At 46.2% G+C, this 25,694-nt stretch overlaps 1 protein-coding gene across 5 annotated transcripts in view; it reads right to left on the reverse strand.

Moving 5' to 3' along the window:
• LOC110304198 (protein FAM163A) overlaps nt 1–25,490 on the reverse strand; it is a 79,796-nt gene extending 54,306 nt beyond the window's left edge. For all 5 annotated transcript variants that reach the window (XM_085842186.1, XM_085842190.1, XM_085842162.1 and 2 more), the window contains exon 1: nt 25,273–25,490. The gene's annotated coding sequence lies outside the window, so the exon portion shown is untranslated. The remainder of the gene's footprint in view (nt 1–25,272) is intronic.
• Between the last annotated feature and the right edge of the window lie 204 nt (nt 25,491–25,694).

Below are 25,694 nucleotides of genomic sequence, written 5' to 3' on the forward strand. Positions count from 1 at the left end.
CTTCCACTAGCAGCCTTTGGATGAAGACATAGAACTCTCAGCTCTGCCTGCGCCATGCCTGCCTGGATGCTGCCATGCTCCCACCTTGATAATAATGGACTGAACCTCTGAACCTGTAAGCCAGCCCCAATTAAATGTTGTTTTTATAAGACTTGCCTTGGTCATGGTGTCTGTTCACAGCAGTAAAGCCCTAACTAAGACATATTGTATTGTACCGTATTGTGTTGTATTATATTTTTGCAGTAGTGTCTCACCATGTAGCCTAGGTTAGCCTAGATCTCATGATCCTCCTGCCTCAGCCTTACTAGGATTGCTGGCATCTGCCAGCATACCTGTATTACTCATTTACTTTAGAATTTCCTCATTTTGTTTTTATTTATGAAGCCCCTCCTGCATTTTTAATTTTTAAAGGCATAGGACACCATAACCAGCCTTTTAAAAAAGATTTATTTCTTGAGAATTTCATACAGGCATGAGATGTGTTTAGGTCAGTCCCAAACCCCATCCCTCCTGTCCAATCCCTCCCCTGTCCTCTCTCCCTCTTCCCTGCTGAGTCCATGTTCTCTGCCTGTGTGTGCATGGGTGCAGGACCCTCTACTGGAGCATGAGGAGACTGCCAGGTGCTGCATCCCTGAAAGAAACCACACTCTCCTCCTGACAGCAGCCATCAATTGCCAGTAACTTTTCAGCTGAGGTGGGTGGGATTTCACGGGTCCTTCCCCCACCCATGCTCGGGATTTGGATGTCTTGGTCTCATGCCTGCAGTCACAGCCGATGTGAGTTTATGTGCACAATGACCCTCATCATGTCCAGCCGATACTGTTTACTGCAGACACCCACAGCGTCTGGCCTTTACAATGATCCTTGAGCCTTGTGGGAAGGAAAGGTGGTATACATGTCTCATTTAGAGCTGAATGTCCCATAGTCTCGTGTTCTCTGCACATTGGCCAGTTGTAGGTCTCTGTATTAATTGTACAAAAAGAGCTTTTCTGATGAGGGTTGAGAGATTTACTAATCTATGGATACAAAGAGAAGAACCTGGCAGGGGTGCTATTTAAATATGTTCCATTTAGCTGAATAAAATTATTGCATTCTTCCCTATGGCCTGTGGACTAACAGACATAGGGTTTGAGTTCAGTTCACAGTACCAGGCGTGAGTACAGCCTTGTGGAGCAGGCTTTAAATTCAATTAGGAAGCAGCTGCTTAGGCCTATAACATTCATGCCAGGATTGCACCGCCCAATCTTGTCAGGCATCTGGCTACTGGAGTTTGCAGGGTTCACAGCTGGGTACAATTGTTAAATAGTATTCTCCCCAAGTAGCATAAATTGAAACTTCTGGCATCGTGAAAGCTCAAGTCTTACCATCAAGTTCTGGAGAATAACTGAGAGCAATGGCAATAGCCTGCAATGGGACCCCACTCACCAACAACTCAAAAAGAGGTAATCCATAGTTGGCACTAGGCTTTTTGCTTGATGGCCTATAGTGTCTGAGAAAGGCTTTGTCCCTCTGTGCTGAAGGATAACTCCATTTAAAATCCTTTTATATGCATATATATGTCAGGAGCTTCTACAGTAGTAGGCTTCCACATAACATTTTCAAAGGTGTTCATTACACGGTCCCCACACAGTCCCCTCTACTCTGGCTCCTCATCTCCCTTCCCATTTTGTCCTTCCTGTTCTGTTAGCGCCTCCCCATAATGCCTGTTCTGTCTGCCTTCCCTTGAAATGCCCTCGACTCAAAATGGCCCCTTACTGGTTTCCTAACCTCTGAGGATATTCCAAATGAAACACATATCTAGAGATTTAAGGCTAACATCCATGTACAAGAGTGACCGACGTGTTTACCTTCCTAGATCTGGGTGTCTCACTCAGAAGAAATAATTTCCAGCCCCACCCATTTCCTGCAAATTTTATAATTTCATTTTTTTCTTCATCGTTGAATAATACCACATTTTCATTATCCACTCATCAAATGATGGACATCTAAGGCTGTTTCCATTTCCTGGTTACATGGATAGAGGCACAATGAACGAGGGTGAACAAAGTTATCTCTGTGGCGGGATACAGAGTCCTTTGGGCATATACCCAGGAGTGATATAGCTGGATCATAAGGTTGATCCATTTCTAGCGTTTTGGGGAATCTCTACACTGATTTCCACAGTGGCTGCACTGGTTCATACTCCCGCTAACAGTGAATAAATGTTCCTCTTTCCCGACACCCACACCAGTATTTACTACTAGTTTGTTTTTAAATCTTAGCCGTTCTAATTGGAATAAGATGAAATCTCACTGTAGTTTCAATGTGCACTTCCCTGGTAGCTAAGGATACTGGACTCTGTGATTTTTATGTGCAGCATGGATGTACAAGAAGCCCACAGAGGCCAGGAGAGAGGGAGTTGGGTCCTCTGGACCAGCAACTACAGGCACCTGTGGCTGTGTTGTGTGTGCTGGGAACCAAACCTGGGTCCTCAGCAAGGGCAGTGAGTGCTCCTAGCTGCTGAGCCATCTCTCCAGTCTCCTTTTTAAAATAGTGTTTTTCAAAATTGACTTAAAAGCTATCATACAAGACAATGGGTCTAATGTCCTCCTTGTGCGTACATACATCATTGTGCTTTTCTCTCATACATCTCCGCCTACTAGTCCACTTCATTTCTCCTCTGCCAGTTTTCCTGATGCTCTTTCTCTACCCAAAGTCTTTCTCCCATGGCTTTCACTGGGCCTTTTTAGCTGTAAGAATTAGAGGGATGTCATAAAGTTCCAGCGTGCTATGACTTCTGTCTGGGTCGGGAGGGCATTGGGGTAGGATTAATCTCCTTTTGGGGAGCCACTTAGGAAAAGAGATTGGTGGAGGCTGGAAGCTTTTTAGCTTTTGTTTATCAGAAAGGAAATGACTGCTTCCTACAAGGCTATAGGAATTGGGTGCTGGGGACTGCATAGGCTAGGGAAAGTCAGAGTAGGGGTGTGTGTGTGTGTGTGTGTGTGTGTGTGTGTGTGTGTGTGTTGGAGTGCCATCAATAAGAGAAAGAAAAAAATGTAGAAGACTTTGTCAAGGGCTGGGTCATCCTTGGGGAGCATTCTGGGAAGAAAGGAGAAGACTTCGTGTTTGCCAAGAGCAGTGACGCGCAGGCGATGCGGAGCGACAGATACAAATGTGTAGCACACTCCAGCAGGCAGCCGTGCAGGAGATTAAAAGCTCGCTTGTGCTCAGAGTTGGCAGAGTGGGCTGGGGGGCTGGGAAAGGCTGAGTCCCTGAATCCCTAGCTGTGGCCAGAGCCTGCTGAGTGTTTTCAGGCTTATTAACAGGAGGCCACTTTCCAAGAGACTACAAGCTTGGCTCAGGGAACCCAGGCATCAGTGGGCAGAACGGGACTCCAGCCTGCCTAGCCTTCCTCCAGAACATCTCCTGGGAATATTTCCCTGGAGTCTGTGCATGGCAGACCTCAGTTTCTCTGCCCTCCGTGGTATTATGACATGTGGTGTGTTAGACAGAGCTGTCGGATACAGACTGGCAGAGGGATAGCGGGAGGGGCTTCCTATCTAGACTTTGAAACCAGAGGGAAGCTGGTCTCCTTGTGTGAAGGCCTGCTGTTCATATTTACTGGAACACAGATTGTCTAAGAGAGCTTAGGTGGTCCACCTACTATGACCACATACAAGACTGATTAGCTTCTGAGGCCTGAGGTAGCATCCATTCTACCCTGTGAGGCCACTGTCTGGAAAGTAGTATTAGAGGGGATAGAGCCCTAGCTTTGGGTACTTCTGTGTCTCCTTGAACCATTCTGACAATCACCACGTGCATACATCCTGGCCATCAGTGGGTACCACACCTTTGTCTATCATTTAATCATGACACAGGAGAGCAAGAAAGGTGTGTTTTGTGGTTGTTTTGTTGTTGCTGTTGTTATTGTTGTATTCCAAGACAGAGTTTCTCTGTATAGCCCTTGCTGCCCTGGAACTAGTTCTGTAGACCAGCTGGCCTTGAAATAACAGAATCTGCTTTCTTCTGCTTCCCGTGTGCTGGAATCAAGGGTGTGTGCTACCTTAAAGGGTGTGATTGTAGACTTAGTCCTGAATGAGTTAGAATACAGAAAATGAGCACACACACACACACATACACACACCCCGAGCCAAGTTCCTTAACCACTGTCATTAGCTGCCTGTCATGGGCCTCCCACACTGGCCTGGAGTGTTGTGTCTGCAGGCTTCCCTGTTCTCTGAGGTCCTCTCTTCAGACTGTACAGCTAACAAACACATCTTGCAACACTGTGGCCCACCTGTGCTCCAGGAGTTATACCTATGCCTCCAGGTCAGAGAGACGACTTGGTGAATAACAGGCTGTGAGTTCAAACCCTGGAACTGACATAAAAAACCAAATGCAGTGGCATGCACTTGTGATCTCAGTACTACAATGGTGAGATGGGAAACAGGCTCAGGGGAGATGGCCAGAGACTTAAGGGCTCCCAACCAGTTGTGTGAATCAAAGTTCTCTTGAGTTTGGGATGATTTGATTGGTTCAGTTTCTATAGCCCAAGAATGATTATGGCTTCCCAGATTAAATTCAAAGAGTTCACCCAGTGGTGTGTGTGTGTGTGTGTGTGTGTGTGTGTGTGTGTGATGTGTGCGTATGCAATGCCTTAGGAATGATTTTCAAAAGCAGTTCTTCAATCCAAATTGGATGCTCCTGGCAAGATGGGCCAGGAAAAAAGTGACAGGGAGACAAGGGGAGGAATTTAGTTTCTTCTATACAGACAGGGCAGTATCTCTCCTGGACCAAGGGAAGATGGACATCTTGAAGTTCAAGTCCAAAACTTTGGATCTCCCTGTTATCATTTGTTTGTTTTGGTAAGGAGGGCATAGCTCTGACCTCCGTTTCCTACTCTGTAAAGTAGGATTTACTACAGCCCAGCACCAGAGACCACTCACCTCCTCTCCAACTACATACGCTTCTCTAAGGGATTCTCTGCCCTCTTCAGAGATGTGATTATAGGGTTGTTAGAGCAGAAGGGGCATAGAGGTAGAGTGTCGTCCTTCCCACCCCCTGAAACCCCTGCTTTCTAGAAAATGGAACCAGTCAGCATAGGGCTCCTAAGCTTCATTTCAATGACACTGCTGTGTAGCTGTAAAGTCCGTTTGTGTTCTAGTCCCTCTTTCTGGGACACTATTGTAGACTAACCAGAATATGCACCATAAAATACGCCTTTTTTTTTTGGCACAAGGGGTGTTTTGATCTGATTATTCTGAGACATAACAGACACAAGAGAAGCTGTGAGAACACAGTATGAATGATTCTTCTGAGGAAAATGTTCATTTCTTAAATAGGAAAATGCTCATTTGTAAGTGTGTCTTCGTTGTGTATGTGGAGAAGCCCAAATACATCTCAGTTAAGTCTTATTAGCGGAAGGACCGAGGGTGCAGCTCAGTGATAGGGCACTTGCTTAGCCTGCATAAAGCCTTGGGCTTTGTCCCCAGTATTGCCAAAAGGAAAATCAAATAAACAAACAAACAAACAAAAACAACTGAGAAAGTGTCAGTTTAAATTCACCTAATAAGGGTTGTGAGCTGGGGAGACGGCTTGGTGGCAAGAATACTTGATGCACGAGTGTGAGGACCTAGGTTTAAAAGGTTGGGTATGGCCACATGCACACCTGTAAACACAGTGCTGGTGTGGGTGGACAGGTAGGATAATGACTGAGTCGCCCTGGCTGCCAGCCTTGCTTCTTCTGGTTCAGCGTGAAAATGAATGATCAGAGAATGATCAGAGAATGATCGAGAAGGACACCCAGAATCCTTAGTCTTTTACACATGCCCAAACATGTACACACTTGTGGGTACAACACACATGCACGCTTTATGCCAGTGCTTTCTCCAAAAGTGCTTCCCCTACACGCGTCTCAGTCTTCAGCTGCGGATGACATTGGAACCTGAAACCTAAACCCCTGGCTGCCTTTGGTTCCTCTCGTGTATGTATCAGGCCTAGGTATAAATACACTTGTTTTCTTTGCTAAGCTGTTTTGTTCTAGTGGTCCCGGCTAAGAGCTACAGAGACTAGAGGGGACATTGTGTTTCCTCCCCTACGCTCCGAACTCCCGGATGATAAATACCTTGAAGTATTTCTGTTGTGTCCCCCACAGTAGTCTGGGGCCCAATGGCTTCCCTCCTGTTCTGAACTGGGGAGAGGCATATATGAGCCTTTACTGTGCACAGCCAAGAAGATGCCCAAGGAAAGAGGGGGCGAACAAAGCTTCTCTCCATTTCTGCTTGCTGACCCAATAACCAGTGTTGAGTGTTCCTAGAGCTGACAGCACACACATGGAGAAAAACAGCTCTTCATCTGAGCCGGGGGAAGCCTGTCAGCTTGATCCATCACAGGCAAAGGGAGAGAAAGCATTTCTCTCACAAGTGGTAGGGCAAGTATCTATGTTTGGGGCTCCTTTTCTCTTTGTCCTCAGACCATAAGTGATTCAGACAAACCGAGAGGACCCAGTGGTTGATTAGCAAACAGCAGACATCAAGTTCAGTGCCTGGGAACTCAACCAGGCCAGCACCTCTTCCCCTAAACTGCACTAGGACTGATTGACCCACATACCCAGCAGAATCCAGCTCTCTAAGCCCCCGCAAAGTGACTCTCCTGATGTTTACTCTATTGCAGGCATGCTCTTGCAAATATGGGCCGAGAAACAGAACTGCAGAGCGTTTGCTGCATTCATTCGTAACATCTATTTCTGAGATGGGTTCCTAACAGGATTATTTCTCCCTGCCTTGATCTGATTACATGACCTTTTAGAATTTTCTTTCTTTTGTTCATTCATTCATCCATCCATTGAACAGAGAGCATCTGGCATCTACTTCCTGCCGGGAACCTTCTAGGCCAAAATCAATAGAATGTTTTCCCCAAGCTTTAAAATTCCCTGCTTGTAACAGCAGCCTATTAAAAAGGGAAGCAGAGGGGTGGTCTGAATTTGGAATTAGCCAAACTAAAATTTAACTTCTGCTGTTTGCTAATTATTCATTCTCTCCAAATCCCAGTTCCAGCAGCTTTAAAATGGGAAGACCTCATCACAGAATTGTTATGACTTAAAGGGGGAAGTGTATATATGGAACACTTTGTATATTATGCCTAATATGGGCGCGCGCACACGAACACACAGACACACAGAAACACACACACACACACACACACACACACACACACACACACAGAGCCAAATCCCTCAACGTTCTCATCTCTTACTACCTTACAGTAGCCCTAGCCGACTGTCATTCAAGTTCACGTCCCTTCCTAGGACAGTGTTCTTGTGATTTCCATCTTCTATGAGAATGAGATCTGTGTCAAGGTCAGCTACAGTGCTTGTGGGAGAACGGATCCGTGCAGTCCAGTTAATAAATAAACACGCAGACATCAAGGCTACCGGCTGTCAGAGTAACGAGACTTTATGTTTTCCTGGCTCCTGTCATCTTCGGGACTGGAGGCACTTAATGAATTAGTCTCGCTTGCAGTCCTCCTGGGCAGAAATACTGCTGTGTCAACAACGTGCAGTCACAGGAACCAGCCAGAGGTCAAGTGCTCCTCCGCACTGTGCCAAGCCGCTTTGATGGGGAGGTGGGGGGTTGATCATAATATACCAACTGTGTGTTTGATAATTTCAATGATACAAGTCAAAAGATTAGGTCTGAAATCCCTTAGCAATCTGCCCACTGTAGATAAGTGTGGCTGCTATTTTAATCCTGTCCACCCAGATGTACCACACCTACTCAAATGCAGACTATACTGTGTACCTGATGTTTTAAAATTTAACAACATATCATGTTAACTCAGCTTCTACATCACTTTAAGTGGTGGCTAGCTTACCATTGAAACCTTTTATTAGTAAGCATTTCAGCTGATACTTGCGTGGTTTAGATTTGGCTTGGGTGTGTCCCTAAAGAATTCAAGTATTAGAATTTTGACCCCAAGGGTGGAAATGTCGGAAGCTTTAAAGAGTTGGGGGTAGCAGGAAGTAATTTGGTCACTGAGGTATCTGCCCTTAAAAGAAATTGAAGGGTAGGCATGATGGCGCATACTGTAATTCCAGAACCTAGAAAGTAGAGGCAGGAGGATCAGGATTTGAACATCTTCCTCGGTTACATAGCAGGTTCAAGGCCAGCTTGGGCTACATAAGACCAAAGGATCAAAAACCTAAAGGGAGCCGAAATAGTTTTGTGAGACCCTGGTTTATTCACAAAGGAGGTTTTTACGCATGAGCAACTGTGGTTGGTGGTGTAGCTCAGGAGGTAGGATGCTTGCCTAGCACGCTTAAAACCCTAGGTTTAATCCGCAGTACCACATAAACCGAACGTGGTGGTGTGCTACTGTAATCCACTAGCAAAGTAGAGAGGATGGAAGAGCAGAAACTCAAGGACGTCTTCGGCTACATAACAAGCTTGAAGTCAGCCTGAGCTACGGGAGACACCCCGCACCCCCGCATTCCTCCCTCCCCCCATCTCAAAACAAAATAACAAACATGACTGTGCCGGTTAATACTGATTGTAATCTGACAGGATTTGAAGTCACCAGAAACAAGTCTCTGAGCTTGTCCTGTCTGTGAGGAATTAACTACATCGGGTTAATTGAGGTGGGAAGACCCACTCTAACTGTGGGCAGCCCCATTCCATGGGTGGGTGTCCTAGACTACAAAAAAAGAAGGATGCTAACAGGACGTCACATTGCTCTCTGCTTCCTATGGTGACCAGCTGCTTCTGGTTCCTGCTACCATCTCTTCCCTGCCATGTGGGGCTGCACCCTCAAACTGTGAGCCAAAAGAAACCTTCCTTCTTTAAGTTTCTCTCGTCAGGCATTTTGTCATAGCAACAAGAACACTGATCCAGTGACCCACTTAGGGTGTCTCTTTGGCTTTCTGTTTTGCCATGTGACTTCCCCTGCTTGCATGCTTTCCAACCATGGTGTGGTGCAGTAGAGGGAGGGGGGCTCATCACAGGCAGCTTCATGACACTTAGATAGTTACACCTCTCTTCACAAATACCCAGCCTTAGATATTTTGGTATGGCATGGAAAGTGGACTAATTTAAGATTGCTTTGAGTATGTGTACAATCTTGGGCTCCCTCTTTAGGATTTAGGGGGAGAGAGGGCACGAGGCATGGAAGAACATGGCAGATTTGCAGAGGTAAATTGTAAAAGTATTTTTATTTTCCTGATGTAATTGTCATTTCCGAGGCTTACTGCCTCTGTCTGCTAACCTAGGCCTAGTCCTAGTCCTGGAAGCTTCTAACCTCCATACAATCTAACCTAGGCCTAGAATGTGTTCAGCCTCTGAGACTTGCTGCTGAATCAGCTCACCATTTCTAGTTCTGTCTGAACTCTAGCTGACTGGTTCATCTCAGCTGCTCTGGCTCAAACTCTTCTCCAAGCTGATTGATTCAAACTGGCTTCTTTCCACTTCTCACCAAATTGTCATACTTGGCCTCAGACTAACTCTAGCACTCTGTTCTCATTCTCTGGCCCATTCTGCCTTCACCTGTGTCTAGCTTGTTCTTTCTCCAGCCTATCTCTGTAAAACTCTCCTGGTAAAACTGCCTCTGAATTCCACAAACTGACTGAACAGAACTGACTAGAACTCAGAGACAGAGCATGTCTCTTGTCTCCTGAGTGCTGGGATTAGAAGTGTGGACCACCATACCTGGACCTAAGCTTTTCTCTTCCTGAAACTTGCTCTATACCAGGTTGGCCTTGAACTCAGAGATGCTTGCCTCTGTCTCCTGGGATTAAAAACATGTTTGTATTCCAGCCAAATTACCTAGACCTAGAAAGTCTTTGGATGTGATCTCTTGCCAGAATTAAGATTTCTCTATAGTAAATGTTGCTTGATATGCCAGAAGTAGAGTGGGGACCCTTGTAGGACATCTAAGATAGCTCTGAGAGTGATTGCGCAGTTAGAGAATGTAAGGCGCTCCTGGCACTGGAACCCCCTGCTTCTTTCGTCTGCCTCCTCTGCCAGCTGCTATGAGCTGTTCCTGAAGCCCCATGTTACTTCTACTGTCCTGGTCTGGCTCTTGTCAATGTTGCCAGCCTCTGCTCTCCTTGTCCTTGCCCTGGTGTTACGCTTCTGTATGCATCCTTGGAGTCTTTGCAAGGTTGCACTGGGCCTGGTGTGTCCACTCACTGGGTTAAATGGTTTTTGAAAATCAGAGTCAGTCTTTGATTCTTCTCTCCCCTCAGGCTGGATTAGTGCCTCCTCCTTGGACTTCAATACTCTCATACTATTAGAATCCTGGTCCCTTGATTCCGAAACCTTTTGTGTCCATCTCTCTTCTAGTTCTTGGGTTAGTAGTGTCTTAGTACCATGGATACAGTGGGTGCTCATAATGGGTAGTTAATCAGTATTACAATAAAGTAATGGTGACTCTAGAGCTGTTTCTGAGTCATAGAGGCAAACAAGTCAGATCTCAAGCCTTGCCCAGTCTCTGTAATCCTCTGTGTTGCTTCTCTTCATCTCTCGCCCACACCACGATAACCATCGCACCAATGACTGCCACTCAGACAGATGACATTCTACACACATGGCTCCGTGGCTCGGCTCAGCCATCAAATGCTTACTATACAAGTGTGGAGCTGTGTTCTGTCCCCACAACTTACATCAAAGAGGCAGGCATGGTATCGCATGTGGGAGGTGGAGACAGGAGCAACCCCGGAATTCACTATCCAGCCAGCCTTGCCTGTTGGACAAGCTCCTATCTCAGAAACAAGAGGGATGGCACCCAAAGAACAACATTCAAGGTTGTCTTCTGGCTTCTACGTGAGCCAAATATACCTTTCCTCCTTAAGTTGCTTTGGTCATGATTTTTTTTTTTATCATAGTAACAGTAACCCAAACTAAGATGGGTCTGTTTCCAAGAAACTATCTTTTCCTTTCAAATATTGTAGTAAAATATCTTAAATTAGATTTTTTTAAAAAAAAATCATTTGTGGGGCTGGAGAGATAGCTCAGTGGTTAAGAACACTGGCTGCTCTTGCAGAGGACCAGAGTTCGATTCCCAGCATCCACAAGTAGCTCACAGCTGCTTATAGCTCCTGTTCTAGGAGATCTGATACCCTCATCTGACCTCCACAGGGGCCAGGCACACTTGTGATGAACAGACACACATACCCCCAAGACAAAACATTCATCCATTTAAAGTAAAAAAAGATGTAAAACTTTAAAAAAGAAACCTTAAGTTTTATTTGGAAATTCCAGATGATCAAGTTATTTGTCTTCTAAGAAGAAGACATTTGAGAAGCTGGTGAGGATTGAGGAAAGCCTGAAATGGAAATAAACAAGCAGCTGTCCCCAGAGCGTGGGACATGCGTTCTGAGCAAGGCTAGGTTACAGAAGCACCGAGATTAGAAAGTTCCCAGAAGAGTTCTCCCCGATCCACTTTATCAACATGGCTTCCATTGTTTGGATTTAAATGTTTGGATTTCCACCAAAGCTTCGGGAATTCAGTAATCTTATCATCCTAGCTTCTGACCACGAGTAGAGATGGCATACTACAGGACCTTTGTTTCGCCACCCCGTGTCTGCGGAGCTGACCCTGAGTTCTGCTCGGTGGGGCTGGATACTGGAGAAGCAGCCATGTTCCCTTGAGATGTTCTTGATAACCTGTAGGAGTTGTTCACATGGATTTCCTGCCACTGCCCTGAACTTAACAGGTTTAAAACATAACTAACATCTTTCCTCCAAAGTAACAACTCTCGTTTCTGTCAACACAGCCATCACTGTTCATTGCCCAGCCCTGAAACCTTGAGTCTACAGCAAGCTCACTCTCCTCAGGGACTACTCCAAACCTTCACGTTGCTCCGCATCCATCCTATCACTCCATCCTCCTTCCTCCTAGCAAACAACATCGTGTCTGTCCTGGGGAGACAGACAACATCAAGAAAACCTGAGCTTGCTGCCCTGTTCCCAGCCTAACTAGTCTTAACCCAGGATTACCTGGGTTTAATTCCTAGCACCCACCTAGCACACAGCTGTCTGTAACTCCAGCTCCAACATCCTCACAGAGACATGCATACAGGCAAAATGCCAATGAACACATTTTCTGAGCGCATCACTCAGATTCACAGTACTCTAACAGTACTGATAAATACTGATAAATACAGTAATAGATAAATGCTATTCACCTATTTACTGCCACAGTTACAAGATGTGCTGTGTGTCAGTGCAGCCTCAGCAAAGAAGTTGGTGATGGTTTTCTAAGGATCCTGGGAAAGGCTCTCCACCATTGTTGTGGGCTATGATGTTACCATAAGGACTCAGATAAATTTGGACATTTGGACAGGGTCTCTCTACATAGCGCTCGTTTGTCTTGGAACGAATTTTGCAGATCAGGCTGGCCTCAGACACAGAGATCTTGTCTCTGTCTCCCAAATGCAGGATTAAAGGTATGACCCGTCTCATCCAGCTCATCTTTAAAGATATGAAATTTGTGGACAAAGTCCTGGAATCCTGGGCCTATGGCCCAAGTATTTTATAATGGTTGTTTCATCTTGGAGACAAGAGGTGACAGTTTGCATCTTGTAAGAATCCCTTCTCTTTTCAGAATTAAAGTCAAGAGTATTCTATTTTCATTATCTTGAGGCCTTGTCTTTTGTCACACACCCTACCCTATCATTGATTCTTTCTCAGCAAGAATTTCAGCATCTTCCTCCCCCCACCCCTAATCCTGGGAAACTTTAACAGAGAGAAATGCTTTTTATATCACCCCAACTTCAGACGTCACTGTCTCCTGATGCCAATGGCTACCACTTACATTTCTATTACCCACTACCATGGTCATAATTAGGATTTCATAATTCATTTCTTTGGAGCAGTCCTCTGGTCAACCCACTCCCAGTCTTCCATTGCTGTCTCCTGACAATCGTTCTGCCTCTGATCATAGTGACTATGGCCACATCCCCACCCCCACCCCATCCTACACAACTTCTATATACCTAAACCCTTCCTCCAGTATCTGTCAGACAGAGCTTTCTAATATGTCAACCAGGGAGGGTTGCTCCCCTGCTCAGAGGTTAATATTGGTCCCACATCTCCTACAGGACCAAGTGACAGTCCTTAGACTAGCAGGCAGCACAGGACTCTGTCGTCTACTCTCATATCTCTGTAGATGGACATTTCATACTCTGATATGACTGCACTACATACAGTTCCCAGCATCCCTTGCTGTCTACTCCCAGAGCCTCTCTCTGCCCAGAAAGGGTATATTTCTGCTTATTTACAAAGATATCTTAGGTTCCAGGTCACACACCAACTTCTACCACCTGCTCCAGAAGCCTTCTCTGCCTAGGCATAGCCACTGTAACCTTTACCTTATCAAACTCATAGCATGAAGGCAGGAACCATTCCTATTCACTGAGGTGTCTTAGCCCCATGTGCAGGCCTGGCTCAAAGTTGTTTCAATAAACATTATGGGAGGAATAAAGGAATGGTTTCCAGAGACGGCCTGTCCTCTATTCATATGAGGTCCGAAGAGATTGAGCACTGGAATTAATTGAATCTCTTCTTACCCTGGCTCAGTGCCCTGCCCATATGATTAAATCTCCTAATAGAATCGGCCCTGGCAAAACAGCACATACAAATCCCTTAGCAGTAAGCAGAAGAAAGGCTTCCAAGTGCTTAGAGAGAAAAGATCTCATTAAATAACTCTGTTTGGGGCTTCACTTTTAGTTTCAGGTCATGTACTTTGGCTGCCAACATGCCGATATTATTAAAGACTGGGGTCGTGCTACGAGAGAGAGAGAGAGAGAGAGAGAGAGAGAGAGAGAGAGAGAGAGAGAGAGAGAGAGAGATCTTGGTGGTTCAGTGGTGTCTGACTACTTCTAGGATACAAAGTACCTGAAAGAATTAGTGAATATTTTAAATTAAAACCAATTATGTGCTCAGCACTGTGCTAGTCACTGACAGCGACCATGAAAGCGACAGTGACAGTTTACATTAGTTGGCCATTTAATCGGTGTGAGCCACAATTCTAATGGGGTCGAGGTTTCATGGTTATCAATCTTGTTTTACAGATTGGGAAATAGGCCCGATGTCACATAGCTAACATGTGCGACAAATCATTACTGTCTAGCTCACCCTTCCTCTCCTCACTCAGCCCTCCTTACAGGGGTTCTAAAATAAACCCAGTCCTCTCTCTTGCCTCCCCTTCAGCTTTCCTCTATGCATCAGATGACAACACTACCCAAAGCCCTCATCTGCTCTTCCTTTTTTTCTTTTTCTCTCTTTTTTAAATTACATATTTCCTTCATTTACATTTCAAATGCTATCCTGAAAGTCCCCTATACCGTCCCCCACCCGCCCTGATCTCTAACCCACCCACCCCCACTTCCTGGCCCTGGCATTCCCCTGTACTGGGGCATATAATCTTAGCAAGACTAAGGGCCTCTCCTCCCAATGATGGCCGACTAGGCCATCTTCTGCTACATATGCAGCTAGAGGCACGAGCTCCGGGGGTACTGGTTAGTTCATATTGTTGTTCCACCTATAGGGTTACAGACCCCTTCAGCTCCTTGGGTACTTTCTCTAGCTCCTCCATTGGGGGCCCTATGTTCCATCCAATAGATGACTGTGAGCATCCACTTCTGTATTTGCCAGGCACTGGCTGTTCTTCCTTCTTAATACCCTGGGATGAAGGATGCTCTTTGCCCAATTTTTCTGCCAAAGAAAGGAGAGAAATCCCCACTCCTCCTGAGATCAGCTCCTCCATCAGAAATTCCACACTGTCCACTTCCACCCACCTTTTAGGAATCTCTCACTACAAATGACCCTGCTATTTATAACCATTAAATTTGAATCCTTCCCATTGGCTTCCGAAAACACGGTGACAAGAACACTAGGCACATCCTCCCTCCTGTGGACTCTGCAATCCATTCTGAGTTGGATTTTCTTGAGTGTGGTGTCAGCTATGGTTCACTTTTCGGTTTCATGTGTGGGGACTTTTTTTCATCCAGAATATTGAAAAGACTGCCCTTTGCCCATTGCATGTTTCTGGTGGTTTTAGAGAAGATTAATTAAACAGATACAAGCGGGTATATTTAGGAACTTTTAAATTCTGCTCTGATGGTTTATATGTCTGTCTTTATTTCACTCCAAACTAGTGTAATTGGTGTAGACCGAGGGTAGGATTGTGGGTGTGTTTGGCTTTGGGCTACTGTATATTTATAGAGTCTTATGGTTCTACATGGATTTTAAGACTACACTGTATATTTTTTAAAATGTTTAGATTTCATTCATTCATTCATTCATTCATTCATTCATTCTGTGTGCGGTTTAGGGGATGTGTGTAACACGGCACCTGTGTGGAAGTTGGAGGACAGCCTTTGGGAATTGAATCTCTTCTTCTACCATATGGATGCCAGGCATCAAACACAGAATGCCAGGCCTAGTAACAGCTGCCTTCATCTAATGAACCGCTCACTGATCTCACTGGTCCTTGCTTGTCTTTCTCTCTCTCTCTCTCTCTCTCTCTCTCTCTCTCTCTCTCTCTCTCTCTCTCTCTCTCTCTCTCTCTTCCTTCCTTCCTTCCTTCTTTCCTTCCTTCCTTCCTTCCTTCCTTTCTCTCTCTCTCTCTCTCTCTTTCTCTCTTCTTTCCTTCCTCCCTTCCTTTATTCCTCTCTTTCCTTCTTTTCCCAGAGACAGGTTTTTTTTTTGTTGTTTTTTTTTTTGTTTTGGTTTTTTTTTTTTTTTTTTTTTTTTTTTTTTTTGGTGTAGCCCTGGCTGTCCTGGAACTAGCCCTGTATATCAGGCTGGCCTCTAACTCAGAGATCCACCTACCTCTGCCTCCTGAGTGCTGGGATTAAAAGCATGCACCACCACTGCCTGGCTCCCTGTTTTGTATTTCTATAAAAATGCCACTGGGATTTTTAACAGGGAAAGAAAGGAATAAAATTGTCCTATTCACAGAAGACACCGTAAGTACACAAAGCCCCAGAGGCTCATAAACATGTTAGAACTAACCAATGAATTCACCAAAGACTTTAATTACAGAATCAGCAAAATTTAATTGCATTTTAGCAATGTTAAGCCTTCCAGGCTGTGAATAAGGGATAGCCTTCTGTTTGATTGTGCCTCCGTTAATTGATGTTTTGTGGGGTTTAGTGTACAAAATTTCCCCCTTCCTTTGTTAACTTTACTTATTCTTGAGCTGTGTGTGTGTTTGTGTGTGCCCTTGGGCGTGCGTGTGTGTGTGTGAGTGTGTGTAAAGTGTGACTGTGGTCCTCATCAGATGGCTACACGGCTGATGTAAAGATGTACCTAGGGCTGGGGAGATGGGGAGAAATATTTGCTGCATAACCATGAAGAGCAGAGTTCGGATTCCCAGCATCTGTGGAAAGGCACAGCACAGAGGTTCAGGTCTATAGCGACAGCTCTGGTCTATTGAGGAGGCTGGAGGGTCCTGGGAGTTTGCTGACCATCTAGTTGCCTGATTATCAAGATCCAGGTTCAAAGAGACTGTCTTTAAAAAGGTGGAGAGTAATAGGAGACATCTGGTAATTACTTCTGGCCTGTACACATTCATACAGAGGTGATCATGTCTACGTGCACATGTGCACTTCCCCATATACCACACACCTACACACACAAACACACCCACACACGCATGCATGCTCACACACACTCACACATACACTCACACACATATACACTCACACTCATGCACACACACACACACACAATCACACACACGGGGTGGGGGATGCATTATCAACTTTATAACTTGTTCTCTAGTTCTAACATTTTTTTTTTTGACACTGGGAGGGTTCTCTTTATATAGGGACAATTTTACTCCTTTCTTCCCTACTTGGATGCCTTTTCTTTCTTTTTCTTCCTGAAAAGCTCTGACCAGGATTTATGCCATAATGTTGGGCATGTGTGCAGTGTGTGCACATGTGAGAACATGTATGCAGTGTGTGTGCTTGTGTGTAGGTATATTCTCATGTGTGTGGGTCTCTTTGCCAGTGTGTAAGCCAGGGTCACTGCCTGCAGGCTTCCAAGGATTCTCCTGTCCCTGCATCCCACCTTGCTGTAGGAGTGTTAGGATTACACACTTACTACCTCGTCCAACTTTATGTGTTCTGGGGATCTGAGCTCAGGGTCTCACATCTGCACAGCAAGGCTTTACCCACAAATTATTTCCCAGCCCCAGAATGGTCCTTTAAAAATAGAAGTTCTGATTATGTCACAGCTTGACAGATTTTCTGCTACTATGACAAATACCTGAGAAAGTCAACTTAAAGGGAGGAAGAGGTCATTTGAGCTCAGAGCTTCCGAGGGGACATTCCCTTTACAGGGAAGCTGTGACAGCCGAGGAGCTCACCCCACTGCTAGCCAGAAGCAGAGAGCAAGAACAGAGTGGGAGCAGGATGGGGAGCAGGGGTGGGAGTGGAGGGGAAAGGGAGTGGGAGGGGAACGGGAGGAGGAGCAAGAAGAGAGAGGTACGAGGGAGGAGAGGGAAGGGTTGGGGAGGAGAAGACTCTAGCAGACTTTCTCTTTTTCCCTCGATTTTTCCATCCGAGGCCCCTAGCCTATGGGATGGTATTGATCACATTCAGGGTGGATCTTCTTGCCCTTAGTTAAGATTCTCTGGGAATGCCCTCCTCCAGTACCTTGCCTGGGTGCTTCTCAGTATGGTGAAGTTGATCATCAATGTCAACTGCTGCTTAGTCCTCAGAACCAATCATCAGCATCCTTGCTGTGACTAAGACTGTGTGCTTGTCATCCTAATCTCTTCTGTTCATCTCAAGTCTCCATAATCTACATTCCCTGGCCTCGAACCCCAGAAGCCATACTTTCCCCAAGCCTTTGGCTCCTTTCTGGAATGTCCTTGCCCATCTTCTGAGCTCTTCTCCCTGCTGAACTCCTCCCCTCCTCCCAGATATACTATTAATAGTATTAAACTCTTGTGATACCATGTGGCGCTCTATAGCTTTAAATCACAGCATCTCTTTATGTTTCCTTAGTGATCAGTTTGTTTCTCCTGAACAACTTCAAGACTCACGAGAATTGGGACATTGGTTGTTCCCTTCCTTCTCAACTGTACATCCTGGGGACATTTGACAAATACTTGCTAGTGTCTTGAAAATGCAATGCTCACTTTCCCCTCTAGTCCCATATGACTTCTAGCCTCGTTATTTGCTGAAATCGTCCTTGCTGAAACCATCAACAACCTTCAAATGCCAACGCTTCCTTGGAGTCCTGGTGTCCTACCAGCTGGTGTGAAGGTTCCCACTGTTAAAATAGAATGTGGGTAGTCTCCCCCACAGTTTATAGGAAAAGAGTGGGCTCATAGAATATTTTTAACCGAATGTTTTTGTTTCCTAAGTTTTCTTGACAGTTGGCACCTGTAGTAGAATCTAGCACAAGATGTTCTCCGACTCAGCTCCAAATTATGTTTTCAGTAATTGTAATCTATGAATATTTCAGTTATTCTCCAAAAGGAACCACAGTTTTCCTGGGTTTCATTATATGAACAGATTTTGAGCCCCACTGGTCAAGTCCATGGGAATATTTTTGGTCCTCTAATTTGTTCTCCTTGCAGTGTCTGCTACTGTTTATCATGTTGTTTATTCATTTTTAGAAACCAGTACTTACTAAGCACATATTATCTCTTCAGGCAGTCTTTTGTCCCCCATTCCACTATGGCATCTAACACCCCCTGTAATCTCGTCCATGTGCTGTGTGCCCCTGGATGGCACAGAGACCATGACCGATTACATCTGCTCTTTCTCTCCCCCGTAATCAGACTACCACTAGTGTCACATACAAAAGTCATTTTGTTGACAACTGAGTAAGGAAATAATGAAGACAATCTTTGTCCTGTCCCTGTGCCTGTGTCCCCACTGAAGAACCCACTGAGACACAGCAACTGGGGACAACAGAAATGGTGGTCTTCACTGTATGGTACATAAAATACCATCTGCTGTTGTCTTTCAAGTAAAGCTGATCTTATATAAAATGAGAGTCTTACAGGTCAGAGACTTTACTTCTAATATCTATAAGGCATCATCAAGACATTCTTCTTTAAATGCACATCCCTCAAACACACATATATGTATGTATTTATAGTGATTATGAGGATATAAATAGTTCCTCTTCATAAATATTTTTAAATGCCATAAGCTGCAGATAGGACTTGGTAGTGGAGTACTGTCCTAGTAAATGAGCAACCCTGGGCACCAATGGGGTGGGGAGGGGAGAGGGGAGGAGAGGAGAGATTGAAGATTGGAGAGGGGAGAAGGGGGGAGGAGAAAGGGGAGAGGGGAGAGGAGAGGAGAGGGGAGAGGGGAGGAGAGGGGAGAGGGAAAAGAAATAGCCCTGTATTATGCATGTGGTAGAAGGTAGATAAATACGAGATTATATTCATGTTGCTTCACTTCATATTGTAACCCTGTGCCTTGCCCAGGCTACTCTCTTGGCTTTGCCCATTCTCCTGGGTCAATCAAAATCACTCTATCACCTAGGTCTACTTCAAGGGTCACTTCCAAAGGACCTTAATAATCCATCAGAGTCACTTGACCAGCCTCTGATCTACTTAGTGCTTCTGCCTCTGACAGCATGTCACCTGTTTCTCTACTTAACATTTCTTCTGGTGGACATGACTGGTCCTTCCTCATACTGCCTCGCAGGCATCAAGATGTAGGGACCATGCCTTGCTTGGCTCTGATTTCACATAGCCTGAGCAATACATATCTTCTGAATTCAAGTGAGTGGAACTGACCATTCACTACAGTATGCTATGTAAGCTTTTCCTGCTTTTTAAAATTAGTGGGCTTTCCAGCTTTCCCCTTGATGGCTGGATTCTAGCAAGCTTGGCTGAGAGCCCAGGACAGCTTCTTGCTCCCACCTCTGCAGGCAACCATAAGACATCAAAAAAGCAATTGCCTGTGAGCTCCAGAATTTATTTGGGGAAAAACTCAAGCTCTCCCTTTTTGAAATGGAAGTCAGAGGTGAGTTCTCACCGAAGAGCTTTGGAAGAACAAGACTCTTAGAGGCCTTGGGCTGTTTCTTCTAAACATCACAGACCCCTGGCCTAGACCTGAGGCCTGAGGGATACCCCTGCTGAATGTTCTCTTTGGTACAGACACAGATTTCCATGCCACTAGTATCTGGACCAAAGCAATGACAATCACCTTTCTCTAGGAGATGTCACAGCCTGTCTCAGTTCTGTCCTTTATATATGCACGGGGATAGAAGAGAGATGGGAATCTAACCAAGAGTACAGATAGCTTTGTCCTTGCCATGCAATGTGTACAAACTTATGCATATTGCATTGATTCAAAGCATGTGACTCCCAGCCACATTTGGTTATAATCCAAAGCAGGTCTGTATGTGCCCAGGTGATGCTGGCATATCTGACTTGGAAGGTATTATACAGAGAACAAGTGGTCTGTGAGTGGCAGAAGAAAGACATGTTGCTTCATGGGAAAGAGTCTGAACAGACATCAGGTTCAAGAGGGCAAATAACACCTGGTAAGCAGAGGGCTTCACTGAGTGTCTGGGACTTAGAAAGCTTCCGGTGAAAATTGGAGATGCCAACTTGTGGCTGGAAGACAGTCTGTTACTCATAGCCTGCCTTGCCTGAAAGGGAATGGCTGTTTATATAATACCCCACTACTGCCCCTTCCGCATTCATCACTTCCAGGCTGTGTTGCCAGGGGACAGGAATTCTTAGGGGCAAGGAAGTAAACCTGGCATCTTCTCTGATGTAATCAATGGGACATCTCAGGAGACTCTACTTAACACAGTGATAACGTCTTTGCTCAAATACTCTGAGGGCAACAGAACCCTGGACTCCAGAATGATTTTCTTGTTGATTAATTTTAAGTTGCTCTTCAATATGTTTGCGTGAGTGTATGCCACATGTGTACAGGTACCCACGGAAGCCAGAAGAGGGCATCAGATCCCCTGGTGCTAGAGTTACAGACAGGTCGCTGCACATGGGTACTGGCAACTAAACTCTGGTCTTTTGGAAAAGCAGCAACTGCTCTAAACTACTAAGCTAGCTCAACCCCAGAATAATTTTCAAACCTTTGGTAGTGGTTTTGAATAAGAACGGCCCCGAGAGGTTCACATATTTGAATGCGTAGGGAGTGGCACTATTTAAAGGATTAGTAGGTGTGGACTTGTTGGAGGAAGTGTGCCACTGAGGGTGGGCTTTAAGGTTTCAAAGGACAAGACAAGCCCAGTGGTTCTCTCTTTCTGATGTCTGTGGATTCAGATGTAGAATTCTCAGCTCCTTCTCCAGCACTATGTCTGCCTGCACTGTATCATGCCAATAATGGACTAAGCCTCTGAAACTGTAAGCCTGCCCTGACTAATGTTCTCTTTTTAAAAGATCTGCAATGGTCATGGTATTTCTTCATAGCATCAGTAGAACACTGATAAAGACACCTGCTCTTCCAAACATGTCCCCTACTTCCCATCTCCGGTCCAAATGCAACCTCCAGAATGAGACCTACATATCTCCTGATGTCACCACATTCCCTGTGGTTTCCTATGGAGGACTGATATGCAAGCCCCTGTCCTTTGATAACAGTGAGGCCATGAGAAGAAAAATGGCTCTGCTTGTTTGGGTTGTTTCCAAGGCTAGATGAGCATGCCTTGTCTACCCAGCTCAGCAGCCTCCCGTCCGAACTCATCTCTTCTTCCCCGCTTTCTAAGCACAACCCTGCATTTCAAAGGAATTCTGGATGGCCCTTGTCCTTTGGCTTTCATCCAAAGGAGTCTTCTTGGCCAGCACAAAGTAGGAAGAGTCACCAACACTTCAGCTGAAGAAGTGCTTGAGGGAACGTGGCAGGCACAGGGCAAGGAAAGAGGGATTTTTTTTTAATTTCACATGGTTCTAAATTCAAAAGAAACAAAGGGTTTATGAGCCCCTGGAACAATAGATATTGTTAGACTCTGCATCTATCTTTATCCTCTTTTATAACATAGTATAACTTTCTATACATCTTATATTCTCCTTGGAAAACATTGCCCTCAGTTATATGCGAGACTCCCTAATTCTTTTCCTATAGATGAGTAGGGTAGTAGTTGACTGTCTGGAAGCAAGATGAAATATTCAACAAGATTCCTTTTAATGAACACATAGGCATTCCTTTCATACTTCAAATAATGCTATGATAGTCTCATGCCTTTGTGTTCATGTGCCAGTATAACAAGGAACAAGTTAAATCCCTAAAGATGGAATCAATGGGCAGATGGGCCAGGATTTTCTAATCTGGATGGGTGTGGTAGTTTGAATATGCTTGGCCCAGGGAGTGGCACTATTTGGAGGTGTGGCCTTGTTGGAATAGGTATGTCTCTCTGGGACCCTCATCCTAGCTGCCTTTGAAACAAGAGGTAGAACTCTCAGCTCTGTCTGCACCATGTCTGCCTGGATGTTGCCATGCTTCTGCCTTGATGATAATGGACTGATTCTGATCCTGTAAGCCAGCCCCAATTAAATGTTGTCCTTATAGGAGAGTTGTCTCAGTCATGGTGTCTGTTCACAACATTAAAACCCTAACAAAGACAATGGGTATTTCCAAAATGTCTCCAAAGAGGTTCGACCACTCAACTTTCCTTCCAGGAACTTATGAGAGAGACTGTCTGCCCAAAACCTCATGAGACCTTACCAGTCTTTTCACTGTTTGCTAACTAAAGTGAGGGTATGTGCATGTGTGTGTGTGTGTATGTGTGTGTGTGTGTCTATGTTACTGTAATTTGCACTCTGCATATTAAAGCCAGTGAACAGCATCTGCCTTTTCTAGACCAGCACTTTCCTTGAACTCTAATGGAATCACAAACATCTGTCTGTGAAAAACAGTGCTTACTCATGATGGTTCTGGATGGGGCACCACAGGGTGTTAGTTCTTACAGAGAGAAAATAAGTAAAATCCCGTGGCAGGATGAGGGTTTTGGAATCTGAGAGACTGGGCTTCAGGCACAGCTCTGCTACTTACTTTATGATCTTTGCAAATTATTTTATGCCTTCCAAATTCAGTCTCCTCACATTAAAAATGGAGGTAATATTGATTTTGCAGTGCCTTGCATCTGGCACACAGAAGGCACTTAATAATGGTACTTAAACAGTAGTGGCTTTCCTGGGAGTTAATAACCAGGAATAATAATCAGAGTTAGCCTCTGGATACTTTTCACAAAGGATGCTCACTCCCTGGCCAAGATCAAATGGCTCCCCCCAACCCCCGCCCCTAGGCAAGTGGTCAACTAGAGCCTTCCCAGCTCCTCTTCTGAGCCTCTTAGCCTCTTCCACAGCCTGAAGTAGATCACTAAGCTCTACTGTGGGCCTGAGTGAAGGCTAGCTGCTTGTCCCTGGGCAGGCTTTCCTTATTGCCAGAGGGTGTTTGTACACAAAGGGACAATGCTCCTTTTCAATTACAGATGGGCAGGTGAGAGATAACACAGAATCCTCTGACAACACACCAGGGACCACACACTCCTGGGATGCCAGCCTTTTCAGGATATTATTTCTGAGGTCACCAAAGGCAAAGCTCTAGTTTTGGCAGCAATGCCCACAGCCAGCCATGGTTTCTATTTGCACCAGTATCCCTCTCCTCAGAGGACCCAGAAGTTTTTCATTCAGGCAGCACCTTCTGGCTTTCCCTAGGACGGTGGAAATTGTGAGCACGTTCCTGGAGTGGGCAGGGAACTGAGAGAGTGCTGATGTGGATTTGCCTAATGCACATCTGAACCATCAGGAGCCCACATTTGGTTTCTCTCTGGATACTGGCAGTGACCTGCCTCTGTATGCCGGCTTAGCGCCTCTCCTGCAATGGGGACTGGGAGAGGAGGCTGGGGAATTAGAAGTTATCGGAGTGTGCCTTTGTTCCTTCTTTCCTTTGGTTCACCTATGGCTGGAATGAAAAGGACAGGATTAAAATCTGTGGCTTCCAAAACTTCCTTAGTAATGGAAAGAGGCTGTCTTTTCTCTGAAGACTGCAAAGCCCAGGGGCTCGTTAGTGAAGCGAATGTCGGTATCTGTCTCCCATCAATGTTTTCTCATACTGCCTCCTATTGTGTCTGGAATTGTCTCTCCTGGGACTGACTCTGACACAAGCAGGACCCAGAGATCCCACGGCACACATCAATCCCTGCAATTACAGGGTTGCCTCCCTGGAACTCCTCAGCCTACTTGAAAGAACCCCAGTTCCTGTTCTCCTACAGTCAGGCCCGTAATGTGGTCCTGAACGGGGAGAGGGTCTGCTGTCCTCACCGAATGGAAAACCTAGAGAATGGGTCTGAATTGGTTACCTGCCACATCAAACCTGTTAAGAAGCACAAATGTCCAGGGCCCCACAGGTCCACACAGAGAAAAGGAATGTCCTGGCGAGACCAAACACCAAAACAAACAAAAACAACGCCCTCCCCCACTCCCCAGTCACAATCAAACGGGATGAATAGCCCTGGGAGCTGATAGTTCTCGTGTTTCTTTCCGGCTTTTCTTCTTTGTCTTCTGGGTCTCAGAGCTCTGAGGACACCACCCTTCTAGGGAGTCTTGTAGAGCACCAACATTAGCAGTAAAGCTTGGGGTGACCAGGACCCAGCAGCAGACTCCCAAGACTTTGTCCCTTCGTCCCTGGTCTCTATTTGGGTCAAGCCTTAATGCCACTAGCTGAAGCTTCCTTGCAACTGACACAGGGTCAGGGATGCAGGTACAAGAGATAGTTCCGGGGTTCCAGAAGCAAGCAGGCAATGGACCTGCCAGGGAGCTGGACCTCTAAACAGCCAGGAACCTCCGGCTGCCCTGGACCCGGAGTCTCTGGCAAAGACAACTGTCCTCGAACTCCCTCCCGTTGTTGTGGCCACACATCCCGCCCCTTGAAGCACCTCTGCCCTCATTATTTCGTAAAACTTCAGGAAAATCCCTAGCAAGCCTGCTGGAACCTGGAGGCATCAACCGACGGCTGCCCATGAGCAGGGCAGCGCTCTCCAACCCCCGCACCCGCCTAGGAGATGGGGGGGGGGGGCAATCCAGTGTCGCTTGCCCTGCGAGTGGTCTCCTAGGGTCCCAGAGTGTCGCCAGCACCAAGGCTCAGCCCCCCCCCCCCTCCCATGAAAGAAGGCCGGAGCAGGGAAAGTGGTGAGGGGCTGATCGGTGGGGACCGGTGGAAGCAAGGGGCTCCAGGGGCCGGCAGCCCGCAGCCTCCCACCAGCGCCTCTAGGAGCTGCTGCGGGAGCCAGGACGCGGAGCCCGGTTAAGGCAGGTGCTCTGCGCAAGGCGGCGCCGGGGCGCGCTTACCTAGGTGTTCAGGCGCCCCCGACAGCGCTCTAACGCCGGGCACATCCACGCACCGAGCCCAGAGATCCGTCTGCTGCTCCGCCGCGCCGCCCCGCTCCCTCTGCGTAGGAAATTGCCTCCTAGGTCCCCGGGTCCGGGCTTCTCTCCGCCGTGGCTCTTGCCGTGGCTCCCGCTCAGCGCTGCCCTGGACTCTGCGCGCCTTCCTCCCAGCGCCGGTGGCCCGGCCGGCCCACGTGAGGCTGCTCTGCCCGCCCCGGCTCTGAGAGCGCTGGCTGGGTACCCAACCTTGAATCTCCTGGCTCCTCCAGGTGGCCGAGGATGGGGGCAGGTGATAGGAACTAGAGGGAGTCCTGAAAGAATCCCCAACCCGCAAGGAGGATTGCTCTTAGTGGGGTAATGGGTCAGCTGGAGTGATGGTCCAG

This window comes from Mus caroli, unplaced genomic scaffold (genome assembly GCF_978045245.1).
Source record: "Mus caroli unplaced genomic scaffold, Mus_caroli_1 scaffold_1, whole genome shotgun sequence".
Classification (NCBI taxonomy): Eukaryota; Metazoa; Chordata; class Mammalia; order Rodentia; family Muridae; genus Mus; species Mus caroli.